The following is a 19,265-nucleotide window of genomic DNA, read 5'->3' on the forward strand; positions in this document are numbered from 1 at the left end:
GTGTTATGTATGCAAAAAGGGCTAATTGAATCATGGAAACTATGAAATAGGTAAAGTCTACCTAGGCAGATGCTGACAGCAGCAGCGATGTGGATGTGAAAAATCACTAAAAATAGTAGGAATGGAATTAAATAGTGAATAAATTATTTAAATGAACCTTGATGAATCTACTTTCATGTGGAAGAAACGAAATGGTCATATGAGTTGTATGTTAAGAGATATTTAGGTTTTCGTGAGACAGGGCCAGAACGGTTTCTGGATTCCCTGTTCCAACTTTGGAAATTCATTATAAATTAACCCGAGACATTTAGAAGTCATGCCATATATGTATAGATTAATTTTTGAGTCTAGTTTCTATAGAAACAAACAGCATCAGTATTGAAGCCCTGTACACGGAGATATCCAGGTCGTAATGCATGAAGGTCAGTGTAGTCGCACCCTGGAACAGGGGAGACTTTAACTAATAAACTGTACTAATTGGCCTGACCAAAAATTCTAGAAAACAATTTGTAGATGGATATATGAGTCTAGTTTCAGGGAAAAATCACGAAACTGATTTTCGAGTTGTAGAACTCAAGATATGATTTTTAAGGTGACAGTGACACAGTTAGCCAGCTGTCTGGAAAATTTTTTTTATGAAGGGTGAAATTAAGTGAACGAAGTCTGTTAAGCCCTCGTGTCCGACCCCGGCGACGGTCTCGGGTACGGGGTGTTACACATAAGACCTACACCCACATTCGGCCACCTCCCTAAACTAGAGGGGTTTCGGCTTTTGGCCATAGTTACACTAGGAATTGTTTAGAGTTTGAACACTTACTACAGTCTTCTTCCTCTTGAATCCGGATGCCTAAAAGGTAATGGAATTGAACGCCAACTATTGAAAAGGAAAGAAAAGGTTGCTGGTCACAAAGAATCAGCACCCACCTATCTTCACTGATTTCGGCTTTTTGCGGTATTTCGGCAGAAGTAGAGATTAAAGAAAGAAATAATAAATGAGTAGAGGAAAGTAATAGGCTGGATTTTGAAAAGAAAAGGGAGAAAAGATGAGAGGAAGGATGGTAGATTCTGCTAGGGAAGAAAAGAAGAAAAACTAAAACAAAGGAGAAAACAGCACAGCTAAGACCCTAATGCCGAAATTACTAACCTAATACCCTTACGCCGATTTCCCTCTCTAACCCCTTCCAAACGACTAAGCTCTATCCTTCTCTCAAATCCTAAAATCTCTCCCTTATCCCTCCTTAATCCATGCGTTTGACTTGATCCAACTCTCCTCTTACGTAATCCACTTAGGTTCCAACACTTACCCTTCCCGCACATAAAAATAAATACTCTTATTTGCCAACACAATAATCGATCCTGTGTCTTCCCTTATGCTCCACACGCCACCTTTTAGGAGCTTAGTGGCGTCACCCTTGCCACTCTACCAAAGCTCTTTTGTGATACACTTTACCCACAACTTAATATAAGGGCACCTAGCCGAACCCCTAACTCCTAAGTCCAAAATTTAAAAATTCAACCGGGTTTTGGCTAACTCATAAGCCTTCCATAAGCCCATTTACACACCCAAATTATGAATTCCATAATCACATACCAAATTTTAGAAAATTACTTAAAATATCAGGAATCGCGAAAAACCCGAAAATCAGGATGTTACATGAGTACTAGGTTTGTTTCTTTACATCGCCTTAGTACCTTCGCTAGATTGGCTAAGCAATCATCACAAGTATCTCAAAATACTGAAAAATCATCCATAAAAACTTCCAAATACTTCTCAACCATATCAGTAAAAATAGACATCATACATCTTTGAAATGTAGCAGGTGCATTACATAAACTAAATGGCATGCGTCTAAATGCAAATGTACCGTACAGGCAGGTGAATGTTGTCTTGTGTTAATCTTCTAGTACTATTGTAATCTGATTATACCCCGAGTATCCATCGAGAAAACAATAGTAGTCTTGCCCCGCAAGTCTATCCAGCATCTAGTCTAAAAACGGCAATGGAAAGTGATCTTTCCTAGTTGATTTGTTCAGCTTCCGTTATCGATGCAAATTCTCCATCTCGTAACCATTCTAGTCGGTATCAACTCATTATTCTTGTTTTCAATGACCGTGATACCTCTTTTCTTTGGAACGCACTAGACCAGACTTACCCATGAGCTGTCTGAGATGGAGTAAATTATACCCGCATCTAACCACTTGATGATTTCTTTCTTTACTACATCCTTCATGATGGGGTTCGGTCTTTGTTGTCCATCAATCGTCCCTTTTTCGCCATCTTCAAGGATAATCTTGTGCATGCATACAGAATGACTAATTCTGTGAATATCGGCTATGGTCCATCCAATAGCCTTCTTGAATTGTTTCAATACAAGGATGAGTTTCTCTTCTTGCTCACTAGTTAATTCTGTTGAAATAATCACAGGAAAAGTAGAAGAGTTACCTAAATAAACATATTTCAGATGTAAAGGTAGTACCTTGATTTCTAATTTAGGTGGCTCCTCAATTGACTCTTTTGGTTGGGCATAATCCATTTTCTCTAATTCCACAGATTCAAAATGGGATTGTGGATTAAATCCCTTTTGATTAGCTTCTAACAATGCCAAGTATTTATCCTCCTCTTCATCATTCAGATGATCTAATGTCAAAATTTGTTCCAATAGATCCTCAACATAGTTGAGCTCTTTCGCCACTATTAAGTCCTCTAAATCGGACACTGAAGAATAATCATCAATTGTGTTAGGAAATCACATAGACTTAAAAACGTTAAATGTTACCTGATCATCCTAAACATGCATAGTAAACTCGCCCTTCTGCACATCAATAAGGGTCCTTCTGGTTGTTAAGAACGGTCTTCCTATGATAATTGGAACTTCTTTGTCTACTTCAAAGTCTAGGATAACAAAATTAGCAGGGAAGTTAAATTTATCTACACGTACCAATACATCCTCGATTTTTTCTTTCTGGATGTGCTAAAGATCGATCTTCTAATTGAAGTGTAACCGTAGTTGTCTAACTTCACTTATCCCCATCTTCCTAAATATTGACATAGGCATCAAGTTAATACTCGCATCTAAATCACATAATGCCTTACCACAATACATTGCTCCAGTGTTGCAGGGTATGGTAAAACATCTAGGATCCTTTAACTTTGAGGGTAATTTGCCTTGAAGATATGCACTGCATTCCTTCGTCAGAACTACCATATCAAATTCTCCAAGTCTTCGTTTTTTGGGCAAGATATCCTTCATGAATTTGATGTAGTTCGGCATTTGCTCAAGTGCTTCAACCAAAAAGATGTTGATATGAAGTTGCTTGAGTACGTCTAGGAACTTCTTGAATAGAATCTCCTACTTCTGCTTTTGAAGTCTTTAAGGGTAGTGGTGGTTTCTTTACTAGAACTAGTTGATTCGTCTTCTGTGGCAATTCTGCATCTAACGAAGTTGTTAGTTGATCAGAATTAGTTGGTACTGAAATTAACTTATCGGGTTTTGTAGATTCTGGTTCTTGTGAAACTGGAATTTCAACACTCGGTTAAATTTCCTCTGAATCTTGAGTGTCAGCTTGCTCCTTTTCAACTTCAATAATGTTGGGCTCTACTGTCTTTCCACTCCTCAATGTCAACACTTTGCAATGCTCCTTCCTCGGATTCCTTGGATTTTTCGTATCACTAGGTAAGGCACCTAGTGGTCGGTTCCTGGGTTCAGTTGTAAGCTGGCCCATTTGGTTTTCTAGGTTTTTCAATGTAGTTGCTTGGCTTTGGATTAAGGCATCATTCTTGGCCATGTATGCCTTCAACAGATTTTCTAAGCTATTGGATGGTTCAGCTTGGGTTGGTTTCTGAACTTGTTAGGGAAAACTAGGTGGCTGGGTTGGTCTAGGTTGGGCATAAGTGTTACTGGTTCCAGTCCCTTGGTTACTCTAGGAAAAATTAGGGTGATTTTACCACGATGGGTTATAAAAATTGGATTGAAGTCTTTGCCTTCCTCGATTTTGGTTCTGGTTAGCTATGTAGTACATGGATTCTGGGTTTGATGGACATTCTTCGAACAAATGTCCTTCCCCACAGTAAACACAGGCTATATTTTCAAACTGGGTTGGTGGCTGTACTGCAAAACTGTTAGACCATTAGTAGTAAGATATTTTAACATTGAGGATATTGATGATACCTGAGAAGCGAGTGAAGTAAGAGCGTCTACTTCATGTATTCCAGCAACTCGTCTTCATGACGCTGCTCGATTGGTTGGCCATTAGTAATTGTTGCTAGCCATCCTCTCCATGATTTTATAAGCCTCGTTATAAGACTTAGAAAGGAGAGAACCATTAGCAGAAGTGTCCACTACCATCCTTGTGTGAGCATTGAGACCATTATAAAATGTCTAAATTTGGATGCAATGTAGGATTCCATGATGAGGGTACTTTCATAATAACTCTTTGTATCTTTCCCATCCCTCATACAAGGACTCATCATCCATTTGTTGGAAGGCAGTGATCTCGTTCCTCAACTTAGCATTCTTGCTAGGCGGGAAATACTTCATAAGGAATCTTTCTGCTAACTCTTGCCATGTGAAAATTGAGTTCGGTGGCAATGAGTTCAACCAGGCTCGAGCTCTATCCCTCAGTGAATATGGGAACAGCTTCAATCGTAATGCATCTTTGGGTACTCTGGCTAATTTAAAAGAATCACTCACCTTCATAAACAGTCTTAAGTGTAGATGAAGATCTTCGGTAGGCATTCCACTGAATTAGCCCATTGTCTGAAGCATCTGAAACATGACTGGCTTCAGTTCGTACTATTCTGCCTCAATTTTGGGTCTCCTAATACCAGGATTAAGATCATTAAATACTGGCACGGCATACTGTCGTAAAGTTCTATCCCTATCATCAGCAATAAGGATAGATTTGAGTAGGGTTTGCTCCATTTCCTTGGATCGAATTTTCGAAGTTCATATCTTCAGTCCTTCTTTGATTTGCTTATCTTCTTTATTGTCGGAAAGTTCGTTCAATCTTAGGGTCTACAGAGAGTAGGTCAATAATTCGGTCAATACTCATAAACACCTAAAATAATCACAGAAAAATTAATTAAATTAAAAATTAAACAGGAAATTAAACCAAAATGCAAAACTAACAAATTCACAAACAATGACTTTTTAAAACAGTCTTCAGCAACGGCGCCAAAAACTTGGAACGACATAAATGTGACAAGTAAATGTCGAGTTATTGTACCCACAAGGAGTGTGGAAAGGATTATTTATGAATGTAATTTAAAACACTTTGATGAAGAAAAATATTTTGTTTTAAAAAGGTAATTAAGAAAAATAAGATTTTAAACTAAATAACTAAAAAAATAAATCTCAAATGCATGATTTCAAAATATGATTTAATCAAGATGACATAATTGTGTTGATTTAATTACATTTCTTTAACTTAGAATTATGAAACTCATGCTTATGTTGTTACGAATAAATTCACGGCAACTCAGTAATTTGCTAACTTATGAACATATTCACCTACACGAATCCATTCATCTCTTAACATATCCCTATGTTAATTCAAACGATTAAACAAATTTTAATAAGCAAACATGTTATGGCACTTACATACTCATTAAATTGAACTAATCTCTTGCATATTCCTATGTCAATTCAACCAATTAATTAAATCTAATAAGCACATTAAAAGACTATGTGAGGTAACAAGGTATCCCTACCTTGAAATAGTTTAATCACAATAATCTTGCAAATTATGTAAGGCAAGTGTATCGCCAGATACATTGCTAATTTAAGCTTCAGCTACCTTAAAAGAATAAACATGCACTGATTACGTATTGCATCCATTAATTACAATTTCAATCCATTTAAATAATTAATTCATTAGCAATCTCACAAATGTAATGCAAGAATAACTTAGGCATGATTTTACTCAATCAAGCATTTTGCCGAGGCCTATAACAGCATAAACATAATTTTAATAATTTAAGTAGATGAAATGTAATCAAACCAACACGAATTAAATTCAAGCTAAACTGATTAAATTAACCATTCCAACAACATATATATTCATAGATATGTTCATCATAACAACAACAAAAATTAAAGAGATAGGGAACAAGAATCAAATCCAATGTTTTTCCGTGGCTTGACTAGGTTGCTCCGTTGTTGTCCTTGCCGATCAAGGCTGCTATGAACACTTCAATGTTGCTCCAAAATGTCTGAAGAATAACCCTTTCCCAAGGGGAGAAATCGGCACAAGAGCAAGGGACTTGAAATGGAAAAATGAGAGTAGAAAGTGAGAGAGGAGAGGAGAGATGTGAATGAGTTGAGGTGTGCTTTGATTGATCAGCCAAGGGGGGTTTTTATACCTGAATGTGGCAGCTAAAATTTTCTAAAAATAGCAGCCAAAGAGCCACCCCTTGGCCGCATCTATGTGGCAAAGTTGATGGCTTCAACTTTTCTAAATATGGATTGGGGCAAATTCATAAAGCCATCAATTGTGAAGGGGCTTGAATGCAACTTTGAGAAGTCTTCAAGGGCTTCTTTGCAAGATTAATTAATCAGCAAATAAGCTGATTTGGGTCAGCATATGGACGGTTTTGGGCTGCCCAATCCTTGGCTGGTTTAGTTCAATCGGTTCGGTTCAACTAGACCACTTTTTCCATAATTAATGAATAATAATTTATTGAGCCTAAATTAAATTGAGTATAAATTAAAATTTATTATATTATGAATCAATATACATAATTGGACCGTCTTAGGCAGGAAATTAATTCGCCTTGATACTTCAAATTGCTTCTCGGTTTTGTGCTTCTGGTAGTGTCTACCGAGCCATTTTTTGCCTTTTGTGCAAATTTGTCAAAAATAACCAAAATACATAAAAAAATAATTATAAAATTAAATAAATTTCAACATGTTCATATTTTAAGTGCACTTTAATTATTTTATAAAAATTAATTATTTCGATAAGAATTTAACCGAATTCGCATGAATTTAAGTTAAAAAGGGTATGAAAAAGTGTGTAAATTTTTTTTGTGTTTCCAATTATGCTATGCCATGGGAATTTGTCTATTTGGTTTTGTTTAATATACACCTATGTTTTGATGTATAACTTGCCTTGTAATTTATTCGGTAACTGATGGAAATTACTTTAGTCACTATGTGAGGTTAATTATGATTTGTGAAGCATAATTATATTCGGCAATAAAAGGTAAAACCAATACATATGATATCCTTATTGGTGTATTTGTCATTTTTGTTATGGTTTGTAATGACAAGGGTAGTATTTGTTTCATGGATAATTGGTTGAACATTTGGGCTAGTATAAGGTGTATATTTAGTAAGGTTATTTGGTAATGAAACGACATGATTTAGCTTATGATTGAATGATGAAATTGTACTACTTTTGTGGTTAATTTTGATAGTTGAATGGGTGATAAATGGATTTGATAAGTATAGGAAACTCTAGCATGATGTTTAGCCTATAAACTTGGTATGATTGGTTCAACATTTGAGTTTAGTAATAGCTATTGTCATTATGGTGGTTTGCGCATACATTAGTAGTATAAAAAAATAAAATAATAATAATACATTGGGCTATGTTGTAATGTTAGCTAATATTTTATAAGTTAATTATTATAATGTCGAATGAAATGGGTTGATATGGTTTAATATGCAAATGTGTATAAATATGTAAATTATTTGTTTAGTATAATTAAATATATGAATTAAACTTAAGGATGTTTTAATGTATGTTCAGTTTATGGAACCAAAATGTTTGATTTTATTTAGGTATTCAATAACATGAGTGTGATGTACATACGTTTCGAATTATATATTCAATAAGTATATATATTATGGCAATGATGCATGTTAGTTGATTTGAAATTTGGAATTGATAAATGAGATTGAAATAGTTGAGTGTGAAAGTATGGTTCATTTATATAAGCATGATAGGTAAAGTATGATTATTTTGGTTGAATTATGAAAGTCCAATATGAGAATTTGGTTTATATGAATTGGTAACTTCTGGTTGTTTAAGTTTTCGAAAATTTGTAAAGGAGTTAATATCTATATGCATGATTGAATTGTATGACCGTAATGAGTTGTATTTTGATTGGTAATGCCTCATAACCTTAATCCAGTGATGGACGCAGGTTAGGGGTGTTACATTTAGTTGGTATCAGAACTATGGTTTAGTCGGTTCTAAGACTAACATAGCTAATGTGAGTTTAGCCATACATGCCACATTTAACCTGTGATAGTGTAATATCTCCCAACTCTAACGCAAATTGTTTTGATGAGACAGATAAGTTTTCCAACCAAGCTAATTCTAATAGTATGGAATATGTACTCAAATTTTTGAATGGAAATATGTTGATTATGAGTTGAAACTCATAAAGGTATGGATCAAAGAGTATGACATATTGTTATTGATAAATGTTATAATTATATGAGCATATGGGTTATGATATTTGGATTATGACTATTATATGAAATACTTTGTTCCTGAATTAGTGATTTGAGTCGGCATATGAACTATGTGTTAAGAACAAAAGTGATTAAAAGCAAGTATTTATTAAATGTTTTGAGAATGTGAAATTAGAATTGAACTGGTTATTTTTGATAGTATGTGTGCATCTATGAGAGAGTTAAACTTGAGGCTTTACTACCCTCACCCCCTTATAGAAGTCCAAGTTCGGAAGATTAATAATGTGGTTAGAAAAGTGAATGAACCAGCAAATGAAGATAGTACTAAAGAAGATATTGAAAAGTTTTAAAGACTATTCAAATTATGCAAAGTCACTATTAACGAAGAAGTTGAATTCGATGAAATAAAAGTATTCAGGTATGATATCTAAAGAAAGATACTAACTGAATGTTCTTTTGAATTGATTTCTGTTATTGATGGGATAATATGGATTTAATGATGACAGAATTAGACAGTTGAATAATGTTTGAATTATACTGATGACTGAGTGCAGTGGTTATAGTCGGGTAGTTACTATGACTTCTTCTGGACATTTTATGTGTACATTTATCCTCAGAAGTATATGTGACTGTTTAATTTCAGAAAGAATTCTTATCGTATAAGAACATTAGCTAAAGATGTTAATAGTCGAAAGTATCATTGGTCTGTTTGAGTTATGTTCGACACTACTATGTCTTTCTCTAGTATTTATTCCCTTGTGTGAATATGAAAATCGACGGTAAAAAAATCTATATAATGCTAATACACTATTTCTGCTGGCTATTGTTCTGCTGAAAATATGTGAAGATTATGTTGCTTCTGTTACTGTGGATTCCAATATTTATGAGTGATATTGTTCTTTCTGGACATTTTCTAGGATATTATCGGAGTTGATATCATTCTATATGGGTTGTAATTTTTTGAAACTCTTTGTAGCTACAGATGTTGAAAATTTCACAATTTTGGTTTTCTTATGATTCTATGTGATTATCTATAAGAGCTATTTGACGAAAATGGCTATATCTATTATAATCATAATTTCTGTTCTGAAATTTGGAAAGTACTGTTGTATTGTTATCAGAGTTATAAAAGTTGTGTTTTTGCATTGGGTGTTGTTCAAATCATATTTGATTTTCTTCTAGATTCAAATGCTTATTAACAGCCGGGATTTTATCTATTATTATGGATAAGACGTCAGTCTTATTTTGATATTATGATTTCTATTTGATAATTGTGGCATCTGTATAATGATATGTCTAGGTTATTGGAAACACAAAAATTTACGCATTTTTACATAAAATCATACCGTTTCGATTAAATTCTGTCGAAAAATATTTAATTTTTATAAAATAATTAAATTATACTCAAAATATGAACATGATGAATTTTAGTTAATTTTATAATTAATTTTGAGTAATTTTGGTTATTTTCGACAAAATTGCGAAAAGGACGAAAAATGGCTCGGCAGACACTACTTGAAGCACAAAACCGAGAAGCAATTTGAAGTATCAAGGCAAATTAATTTCCAGCCTAAGACGGTCCAATTATGTGTATTAATTCATAATATAATTAATTTTAATTTATACCCAACTTAATTTGGGCTAAATAAATTAATATCAAATAATTATGGAAAAAGTGGTCCAGTTGAACTGAACCAATTGAAGTGAACCGGCTAAAGATTGGGCAGCCCAAAACCGGCCATATGCTGACCCAAATCAGCTTATTTGCTGATTAATTAAGCTTGCAAAGAAGCCCTTGAAGTCTTGTCAAAGTTGCATTCAAACCTCTCCACAATTGGCGGATTTTTCGATTTGCCCCAAGCCATTTTTAGCAAAGTTGAAAGCATCAACTTTGCCACAAGGGGTGGCTCTTTGGCTGCTATTTTTACCAAATTTCAGCTGCCACACTTAGCTATAAAAGCCCCCCTTAGCTGATCATTCAAGGCATCTTATTCATTCCTTATTCATTTCACAACACTTCTCTCTTCTCTCATTCTTTTTCTCATTTTTCCATTTCAATTCCCTTGCTCTTGTGCTGATTTTGTCCCTTGAAAAAGGGGTGTTCTTCGACCATTTTGGAGCAGCAATTGAGTGTTAATCAAACCCTTGATCGGCAAGGACAACAAGAAGGATTAACAGAGCAACCAAGTCAAGCCTCAAAAAACCACCGGATTTGATTCTTCTTCCCTATCTATTTAATTTTTGTTGTTGTTATGATGAACATACCTATGAGTATTCATGTTGTTGGAATGGTTAATTTAATCAGATTAGTTTGAATTTAATTCATGTTAGGTTGATTGCATTTCGTCTTCTTAATTTAATCATGCCTAAGTTATTCTTGCATTACGATTGTGAGGTAACTAATGAATTAATTATTTAAACGGACTGAAACTGTAATTAATTGACACAGTACTTAATCAGTGCATGTTTATTCTTCTAAGGTAGCTGAAGGTTAAATTAGCAATGTATCTGGCGATATTATTGCCTTGCATAACTTGCAAGATTATTGTGATTAAACTGTTTCAAGGTAGGGATAACTTGTTACCTCACATAGTCTTTTATATGCTTGTTAAATTTAATTAATCATTTGAATTGACATAGGGATATGTAAGAGATTAGTTCAGTTTAATGAGTATGTATGTGCAATAACATGTTTGCTTACTAGAATCTGTTTAGTCGGCTGAATTGTCATAGGGATATGTCAAGAGATGAATGGATTTTGGTATGTAAGTATGTTCATAAGTTAGCAAATTACTGGGTTGCTGTGATTTTATTCGTAACAATATAAACATAATTTTAATAATTCTAAGATAAGAAGTGTAATTAATCCAACACAATTATTCATCTTGATTAAATCTTATTTTGAAATCATGCTTTAGAACTTTCTTTTACTTTATTTTTTTATTAGTTATTTTCTTAAGTTTTTAATCACCCTCTTTAAACAAAATCTTTTCCTTCACCAAAGTGTTTTAAATTGCATCCATAAATAATTCTTTTCGCAGTCCCTGTAGGTACGATAACTCGACATTTACTTGTCACTTTATTACTTGTTGCGATTGTGTACACTTGCACATTTCTGTCATTCCAATTATCCTTTTTAACAAGAGCAAAAGATTTCTTCAAAAAGACCAATTCATTAGTTTAGTCTAATCTAAATTATTTGATTGAAAAGTTAATTGGGTTATATGTGTTTGAATCTATCCATCGGATTGGAAATAAACTTTGAACGCAGATGTGTGAATTGAGGGATAGTTTGGAGGAAGAATTCATATTCCTGAAGACTTGATACAGAATTATATCTATCGAAAAAATTCTATTTGGAAAATGTTGTGGTAAATTAAAGTTAGTTCGATTGTTGAAGTTTTCCTTTTTGCATGGAGATATTGTCAACCGAAACATCAGTACTGGTTCAGTCTAAGTTGAAGAAAAAAAAGTTTATGATCTTTAGTCATGCATTAATGAACGGTTTGAAGTGCGTCTAATAATAGAGTATATAAAGATATTTTGTGATTCCATACGTTTAAAGCTGCATGAAAAGAGTTACGTGACATATTTGTTGATTACAAGAGTTTAAAATATTCAATGTTGCAGAGCGAGATCCGAATTCGGCACAACAAAGTTAGCTTCAATCGTCGAAAAACTTTTGAGTCTGTAAGTATAAATTATTATCCGAGAGAAATGATTATAGTTTCGAATGATCTGAATAAGAAACTTTTGTGTGCTTTATGAATGATGAATACAAGATTGATTTTATCAAAGGATGATTATATGCTAGTTGGATTAGAAGTTAAATTGATACTTACTAAGTGAATTCGTGAAACTTAGAGATGTGTAATCAAATTATAAGTTAAAAAGGGGTTCAACATAAACTTAGTTGGGACATCGGCATCGTATTTGATTTTGTGTAAGACCCTATCTGGGACAGTGGCATCGATATTTGATTACATGTAAGACCACGTCTGGAACGTTGGCATTGTACGAGCTTTCTGAGCTATCTGAGTATCTTTATTGGTTCCGAATGGTTCAACGGGCATTTCGAAAAGCGAATAACTATGTGAATATGAATCTGATTCAGGTACGCTTGAAATGTATATAATAATTGAGAATGAAAGGTAAGTATATGGTTGTATGTAGACTTATGAAATATGTATAAAGTATATGAGACTGAAATGTGTTAAGTAAAAGTGAATTATGCATAAATGAGCAATATGAGAATTCTCGATATGTGGTTATGATTTGCTATGAGCTATATGAATGATTTGGTTTATAATTGTGATTTGTGTTAAGTTTATTTGTATATGGCTTACTAAGCTTTTGAAAGCTTACTTTGTGTGTGTTTTCAACTGTTTTATGGATATCGAAGCTACTGAAAGCTTAGGGATCATCGGGGATCATCACCACACTATCGAACTCTATTTTGGTAGCTCTTGAAAATGTGAATATTGAAGTATGGCATGTATAGGCTAGAAGTATTTGAATATGATTTGTATTGTGTATATCTAGCCATGTGATATGGCTTGGATTTGGTTGTGTATAAGAATGAATTATGGCTATAAACTATGTGATGCATTATGGTCAATATGATATGTTCATGAATGGCCAAGTGAATAGGTCAATTTGGTAAGTTTTGGTATGTGCTTATTTGAGGAATTGGTAAGTTTATGGCATGAGATTGAATGAAATGAATTGAGGTTATGAAACTCATATTTGGTATGACTTTGGCTTAGGATTTGATATGTTTTAGTTTGTATATTGAGGATGAAATTTGTTGATAATGATATGGCATGAATGGTTTATATTGGTTGTGAATTGGTTGAAAATTTGGTATAAAACGTTTTGGTTTTGATGCTTGTAGGGATGGCCCAAAATGGGTGTCAATTTGGCTTTGCAAATAGCCTATTTTTGTCCACACAGGCAGAGACACGGGCGTGTGTCTCAGCCGTGTGCGAACATGGTTATGTTACACGGCCATGTGTCCCTTGGGGCACTCTACGATTTAAACTCAGTATACCCTACAGTTTTGACATGGTCTAGACACACAGGCGTGTCTATTGGTCGTATGTGGCACACGGGCTGGCACATAGGCATGTGGTTGGCTATGTGACCCAAGTCAGTAACCTCCCTAATTTTCACATGGCCTACCGCATGGACGTGTCTTGTGGCTGTGTGGACAAGTTAGTATGTATGCCCTGTTTTGCCACGACATAGACACACGGATGTGTCTAATGCCGTATGAGGCACAGCGCCTGTTCACACGGGTGTGTGACCTTTATAACTTTGAAAAATGTTTAAGTTTTGAAAAATTTTGTATGTGCCCGATTTAGCCTTGACCCTTTTCTAAAGCATGTTTAAGGTCTTGTTAACCTATATAAGAGACTCTGTAATGATGTGTGACTATGATACTATAATGATAGTGAAATGAATGTGAAATATTCTGATATGTTGAGTAATGCTTCTTAACCCTAGTCTGGTGACGGATATGGGTTAGGGGTGTTACATTTAGTTGGTATCAGAGCTACGGCTTAGTCGATTCTAGGACTAACATAGTGTAACAGTTCGGTTTAGACCCTAGTTGGAATAGTGGTTTTGGGACGACATATTTGAGTCAAAAAATATTTAAATATTTTTTTCGTGTTTATGATAGGTGAATGAGCATGTGTGAAAGTCTCGTATGGAAATTTGAATGTTTGTGTGCTTAATTTTGAAAAAGGACTTAATCGCGTGAAATGTAAAAGTAGCCTTCTGTTTGTTAAAGTATGTAAGACCCCAAACCCGAACTGGACGTTGTGGCCGAATCTGGCGATGTCACATTGAAGTGTTTTCCGCAAAGTGTAATTCCATTGAAAACCCATTCTAAACATTTAACCTCTTTGTGTGTTCTTGAAAAAAAATTATCCTTTTTGAAACTTGCGTTACTATTTAAAAAGTATTTACTTAAAAATCGTTGTTTATTTCAAAAAATATCATTTTATAGCGGAAGCTTTTTAAAACAGTTGCGTACTTGCGTTTACTTTGTAAAAACATTGTTACTATTGAAAACTCGAGTTTTCAAAATATAATTAAAGTTAAAATACATAATGGCCTTATTACAGTAACAATACCCAAAATATAATTACTATAACGATAAAGCAAATATGATAGTAAATGCGGTTGTGTGGCCACCCTCAAGTTCCTCGCAGCACCGATCCGCCTAAGCCTGGGGATTACCTGTATAGATAAACAGATGGGTGAGTTTACGAAAACTCAGTGTGTAATCCCTTAATGAGTAACAGTCAATCATGCAGTAAGCAAAAACAGTTTGAGCCTAAGCCCGTATCAGTAACAGTGACAATATCAGTTTAGGCTTTAGCCTATCACAATTCAGAAACAGTCATGTGTTCGGGCCTTAGCCCATTGCAGTAATAGTAAATAGTGCAGTAACAGTAACAATTCAGATATGTAATCAGAAATCATGCCTAACCAGCCTCTACACACCACTCCGTCCAACCTTACACACCATGTGGGGATAAAATAACCACCCATCCCTACAAACCAAAAATAGCACCGGTTGCGGCACTAAACAATATTTGCAGCAGAGCTGCCAGTATAATAAGCTTAGAGCCATCAGTGATTTGCAGCAAAGCTGCCAGTACAGTACACTTCCTCCAATCATAACAAACACATCCCCATGCAATGCATCATACAGTCATGTCATAGAATCATACATGTGGCCATTAACAGTTTAAACAACATGCTGAAATACAATCATACATGTACATATATATAAATACCTCAAATAGGGGCAAAATAGTCATTTTGTCAATTTAGGGGTCTAGGTATACTTACCGACCCAATAGTAGGTCCACAGTCGTCTCGGGCGACCCGTGCAACCTTAACAGTCAAACATTGAAAATAGGCCCAAGGCCCATAATGTAAGCCCATGTGGCCCCACACGCTCATGTGGCCTACACAGCCCAGAAATGGCCTTGGCCGTGGGGATTACATAGCTTATTCTCCACACGTTCATGTAATTTACCTGTGTAGGGCCCACATGCCTGTGGGGCCCACACGGCCCAATATGGCCCAATACGACCTCAACCCATAAAATCGCTCATGGCCGGCCTCAACGATCATACGTCCATGTTTAGTCTTACAGACTATCACACGAGCGAGCGCACGCCCGTGTAGCTCGACATTTACTTATTCCGGCTTTTGTCGATTTCCATAGTTGAGATTATGTTACACACTTGTTTACAGAAAATGCGCATGTAGTCCTTGAGCATTCCAAACCTTGACCCAGTCCACAAACATTCAATTAGTCACGAGGTAATCAAATTAATACTACTCTTCTCCATACCACTTATCCAAATATCAATTGTCACATACCTTGTTTCGAACCCCCCAAACCTTTACATACCTAAACCGTTGATCAAGAATGATTTTCTCCCTTCTTCGATTATTATCTGCATATCAACCAAATCTATTAACCTTGATCATATTGTTCGCACAACCATTTGAACCAAGCATAAACCACTTACCGAAACATAAACTAATTATATAGAAGGGAAGTAATCAGTTTATCTTCACACAACACCCTATGCGACAAAGGCAGAGGCTTAGCACAAACCGCCCCTAACAAATAATGGTAGTAAAGAATACACTAGATGGAAACTATTAACTTGGAAGAAAGAGCAGAACGGAGAGGATAATTGCAAACAGAGTTATCTTGATCGAGTGTAGAGAGAGACTAAAACGCTACAATATCAGTGACTAACCCTTCACTTCTCAAAAAGTTCCAGTATCCAAAAGAACTCAACGAACAAGAAAGGATGAAAGAGATTGGACAATAAAGAGAGGGAGAGATTCAGCTACTAAAGAAGGTGATATTCGGCTTTGCAATGTTAGAGGGAAACTTGATAATAGCCGGAAGAGGAGAAGGAGACTAAGAAAAGAGTTAACAGAAGCTAAGGGCTAAAAGCCAACAGAATTGGGAATGGGGAAAGGAAAGTATTCGATTAAAACCAAAAAGGAAAGGGAGCACTCTAACATTATTCGGCCAAAGTGGAGGGGTAGAGAAAAAAAAGAGAATTGGTTTGATAGAAGATTTGTAGGGAAAAATAAACCCGAATGGTACTCAAGATAAGTAAGAACAAAAACACTCCCTAGCACAATCGATTACAAAGAAAGAGAAATGACCGAATTGAGATGAAGAGAAAAGAACCAAAATGTTTTCCCTAAAACCCGAAATAGAGTACTCAAACTTATCCCCCAAAATCGAAATTCCTGAGAGCCACCAGGTCAAAAATTGGCTCCCTCTCCCACTCAATTCTAAATTTGGCAACATTCAAATCCCACATTCGGCATGCTACTCCTTCTCTCCTCAACTTCTCTTGATTTCCTCCTAAAATCTCTCCTGAAATCCCTCAATTGATCTCAACTACTTATAATTTTAATGAAACAAAAACTCTAGCCGTCCAGCACTGCAAAATTTTAATCCCTTCGCACATGCAGGCCTTTTTCTGTCATGTTTTACCCATATTTAATTAAAGGCCTACTCCCTAAAGATAGTGCTTATTCCTTTAAAAACAAAACTTTTTGCACCTGCCCAGGCATGAACCCAAGACTTCTCAGACACTCCCAAAACACATAACCACTGAAGCAGATAGAGAGTTGTGTGTCACTTTCTTACACAACTAAAAATTTATGAGCAGCTTCCTAACTGCTCCAATACTCAAGAACTAACACTTCTAGGTCCAAAACTCCAGGCGTTACAAAGTACCTATTTGATTTGGCTTTCTAAAGCAAGGGTCCTCATATTGCAATTGGACCATTAACACGGTTAATGGACTTTTAAGGACAACCATTATAAGTTTTTTTTATTTCATTAAGGGCAAAATTGGAATTTGGTTCTTTAAGTTAATAATAAGTAAATAAAACATAAAATTTGGCCATTATGTGTTCATTCACAGCCAAAAATACAAAGTAAAAGAAAAGAAAAGAGTTAGCTAGGGTTTGGCCATACTAAAGCTCAATTCAAGTTCGTTTTTGTTCCGTTTTCGATAATTTCTACGTTTTTGTGATCCTTGATTTGTGTTTTCCTAAGCCCATGCCTCAATTTCTGATTTTGATGATGAATTTGAAATGTGCCATGGACAAATTCATGAGCTTTATGTTGTTATATGATGAAATATGAAAGTTTGATGTTGGGTTTATATGTTTTGTCTTTGGATTTTTTATGATTTTGAGTAAAATGGGCTAAATTTTGAAATTTGTAAATTGATGGACTAAAATGTGAAATAAATGAAATGTGTGGACTTGAATAAGAGCTATGAATATTTAGCCAAGCATAACTACATGCAAATTATGTGTATTTTCTGATTTTGTGAATTAGGGACTAAAGTGTCAAAATGTGAAAATGTGATGGCTAGTTTGCAAATTGCCCTAAATATGTGACTATGGACTGTTTTGAATGAATTTATGCTTGAATAAGTTAAATTTGAATTTAAATAGATCAAGAATTAAAAAAATAGAGTTAGATCGGCGAAAGTCAAAAGTTGTCGAGTAACCAATTTCATTCATCCGAATCCATACGAGGTAAGTCAACATACAATAAATGTGTTTGAATTGAGTTATTATTGTTCATATGATATCAAATTGTGATGAATGAATATTCAAGCTCAATATGTGCTATTCGAGAAAGTATTGACAAAGTTCTGACGTTTGAAAAGCCTCGTACAAACCCTAGGAATAGTTAGGATACATATGTCATGACATAGGAATTCGTTATGTGATTTCGTGTAAAACCACATTTGGGACGTTGGCATCGACATCTATTTTACGTGTAAGACCATGTCTGGGACATCGACATCGTATCTGATCTCATGTAAGACCCTGTCTAGGACAGTGGCATTGATGTTTGATTACATGTAAGACCACGTCTCGAACATTGCCATTGTATATGTTCTCTAAGCTATCTGTGTATCCTTAAATTTCTGAACAGTTCAACAGACGTCCCAAGAAAATGAATAAGTGAATATATATCTGATTCAGGTACGTTCGAATTGTATATTATATTTGAAAATGAAAGGTAGGCACACGGGGAAAATGATGATTTATGATCCAAGTATATGAATATGAGGTTTGTGTTGGTATTTTGGCTCCAAAGTATAAGTAATTCGATGATGTTTATATGCTTTAAATGATAAGTTTAATTGTATATGGCTTACTAAGCTTTTGAAAGCTTACTTGTGTGTGTTTGCAATGTTTTATAGATACCGAAGCTACTGTGAGCTCAGGGATCATCAAGGATTGTCACCTCACTATCGAACCTTATTTTGATACTTTTGAAAATGTATATATTGAAGTATGGCATGTATAGGCTAGAAGTGTTTAAATTGTGTTTTATGATGTATATATTGTGACAGCCCAAAATTGACCCTAGTCGGGAAGTGGTTTCGGGACCGCTAAACCGAGTCACCGAAATGTTTGAACGTAATATTTATTGTCTAGAATATGTAATTATGAATGTGTGAAAATTTCAAGCTTCGATTTAGTCGATTGCATGTGAATTCAGCTAGTAGGACTTGTGTGACACTTTTGAAATGTGATTGGCTAATCTATAAGGATCTAATAGTGCATGTAATCAAAAGGGAGGACTTGCATGTCAAATTTCCCCCCCTAATTAGTAGTGGCCGGCCATGCTATGAGTGGAAACATGTCACAAACATGTTATGTTAGTGAGGTATGTTAGGAAAAATAAAATAAGGAGTATGGGTAATAAAGAAATGGAAAAAAAAAAAGAAAGAAGGTGTGTGAGTGTTTCCC

At 35.0% G+C, this 19,265-nt stretch overlaps 1 non-coding gene across 1 annotated transcript; it reads left to right on the plus strand.

Annotated features, from left to right (window-relative positions):
• The first annotated feature begins 4,401 nt into the window (after positions 1-4,401).
• Positions 4,402-4,508, plus strand: LOC128292194 (small nucleolar RNA R71). Its single transcript, XR_008282179.1, has one exon. It is a non-coding gene; the product is annotated as a small nucleolar RNA R71 (small nucleolar RNA).
• Positions 4,509-19,265: the final 14,757 nt, after the last annotated feature.

The sequence above is a fragment of the Gossypium arboreum genome, chromosome 4 (assembly GCF_025698485.1).
Source record: "Gossypium arboreum isolate Shixiya-1 chromosome 4, ASM2569848v2, whole genome shotgun sequence".
NCBI lineage: Eukaryota > Viridiplantae > Streptophyta > Magnoliopsida > Malvales > Malvaceae > Gossypium > Gossypium arboreum.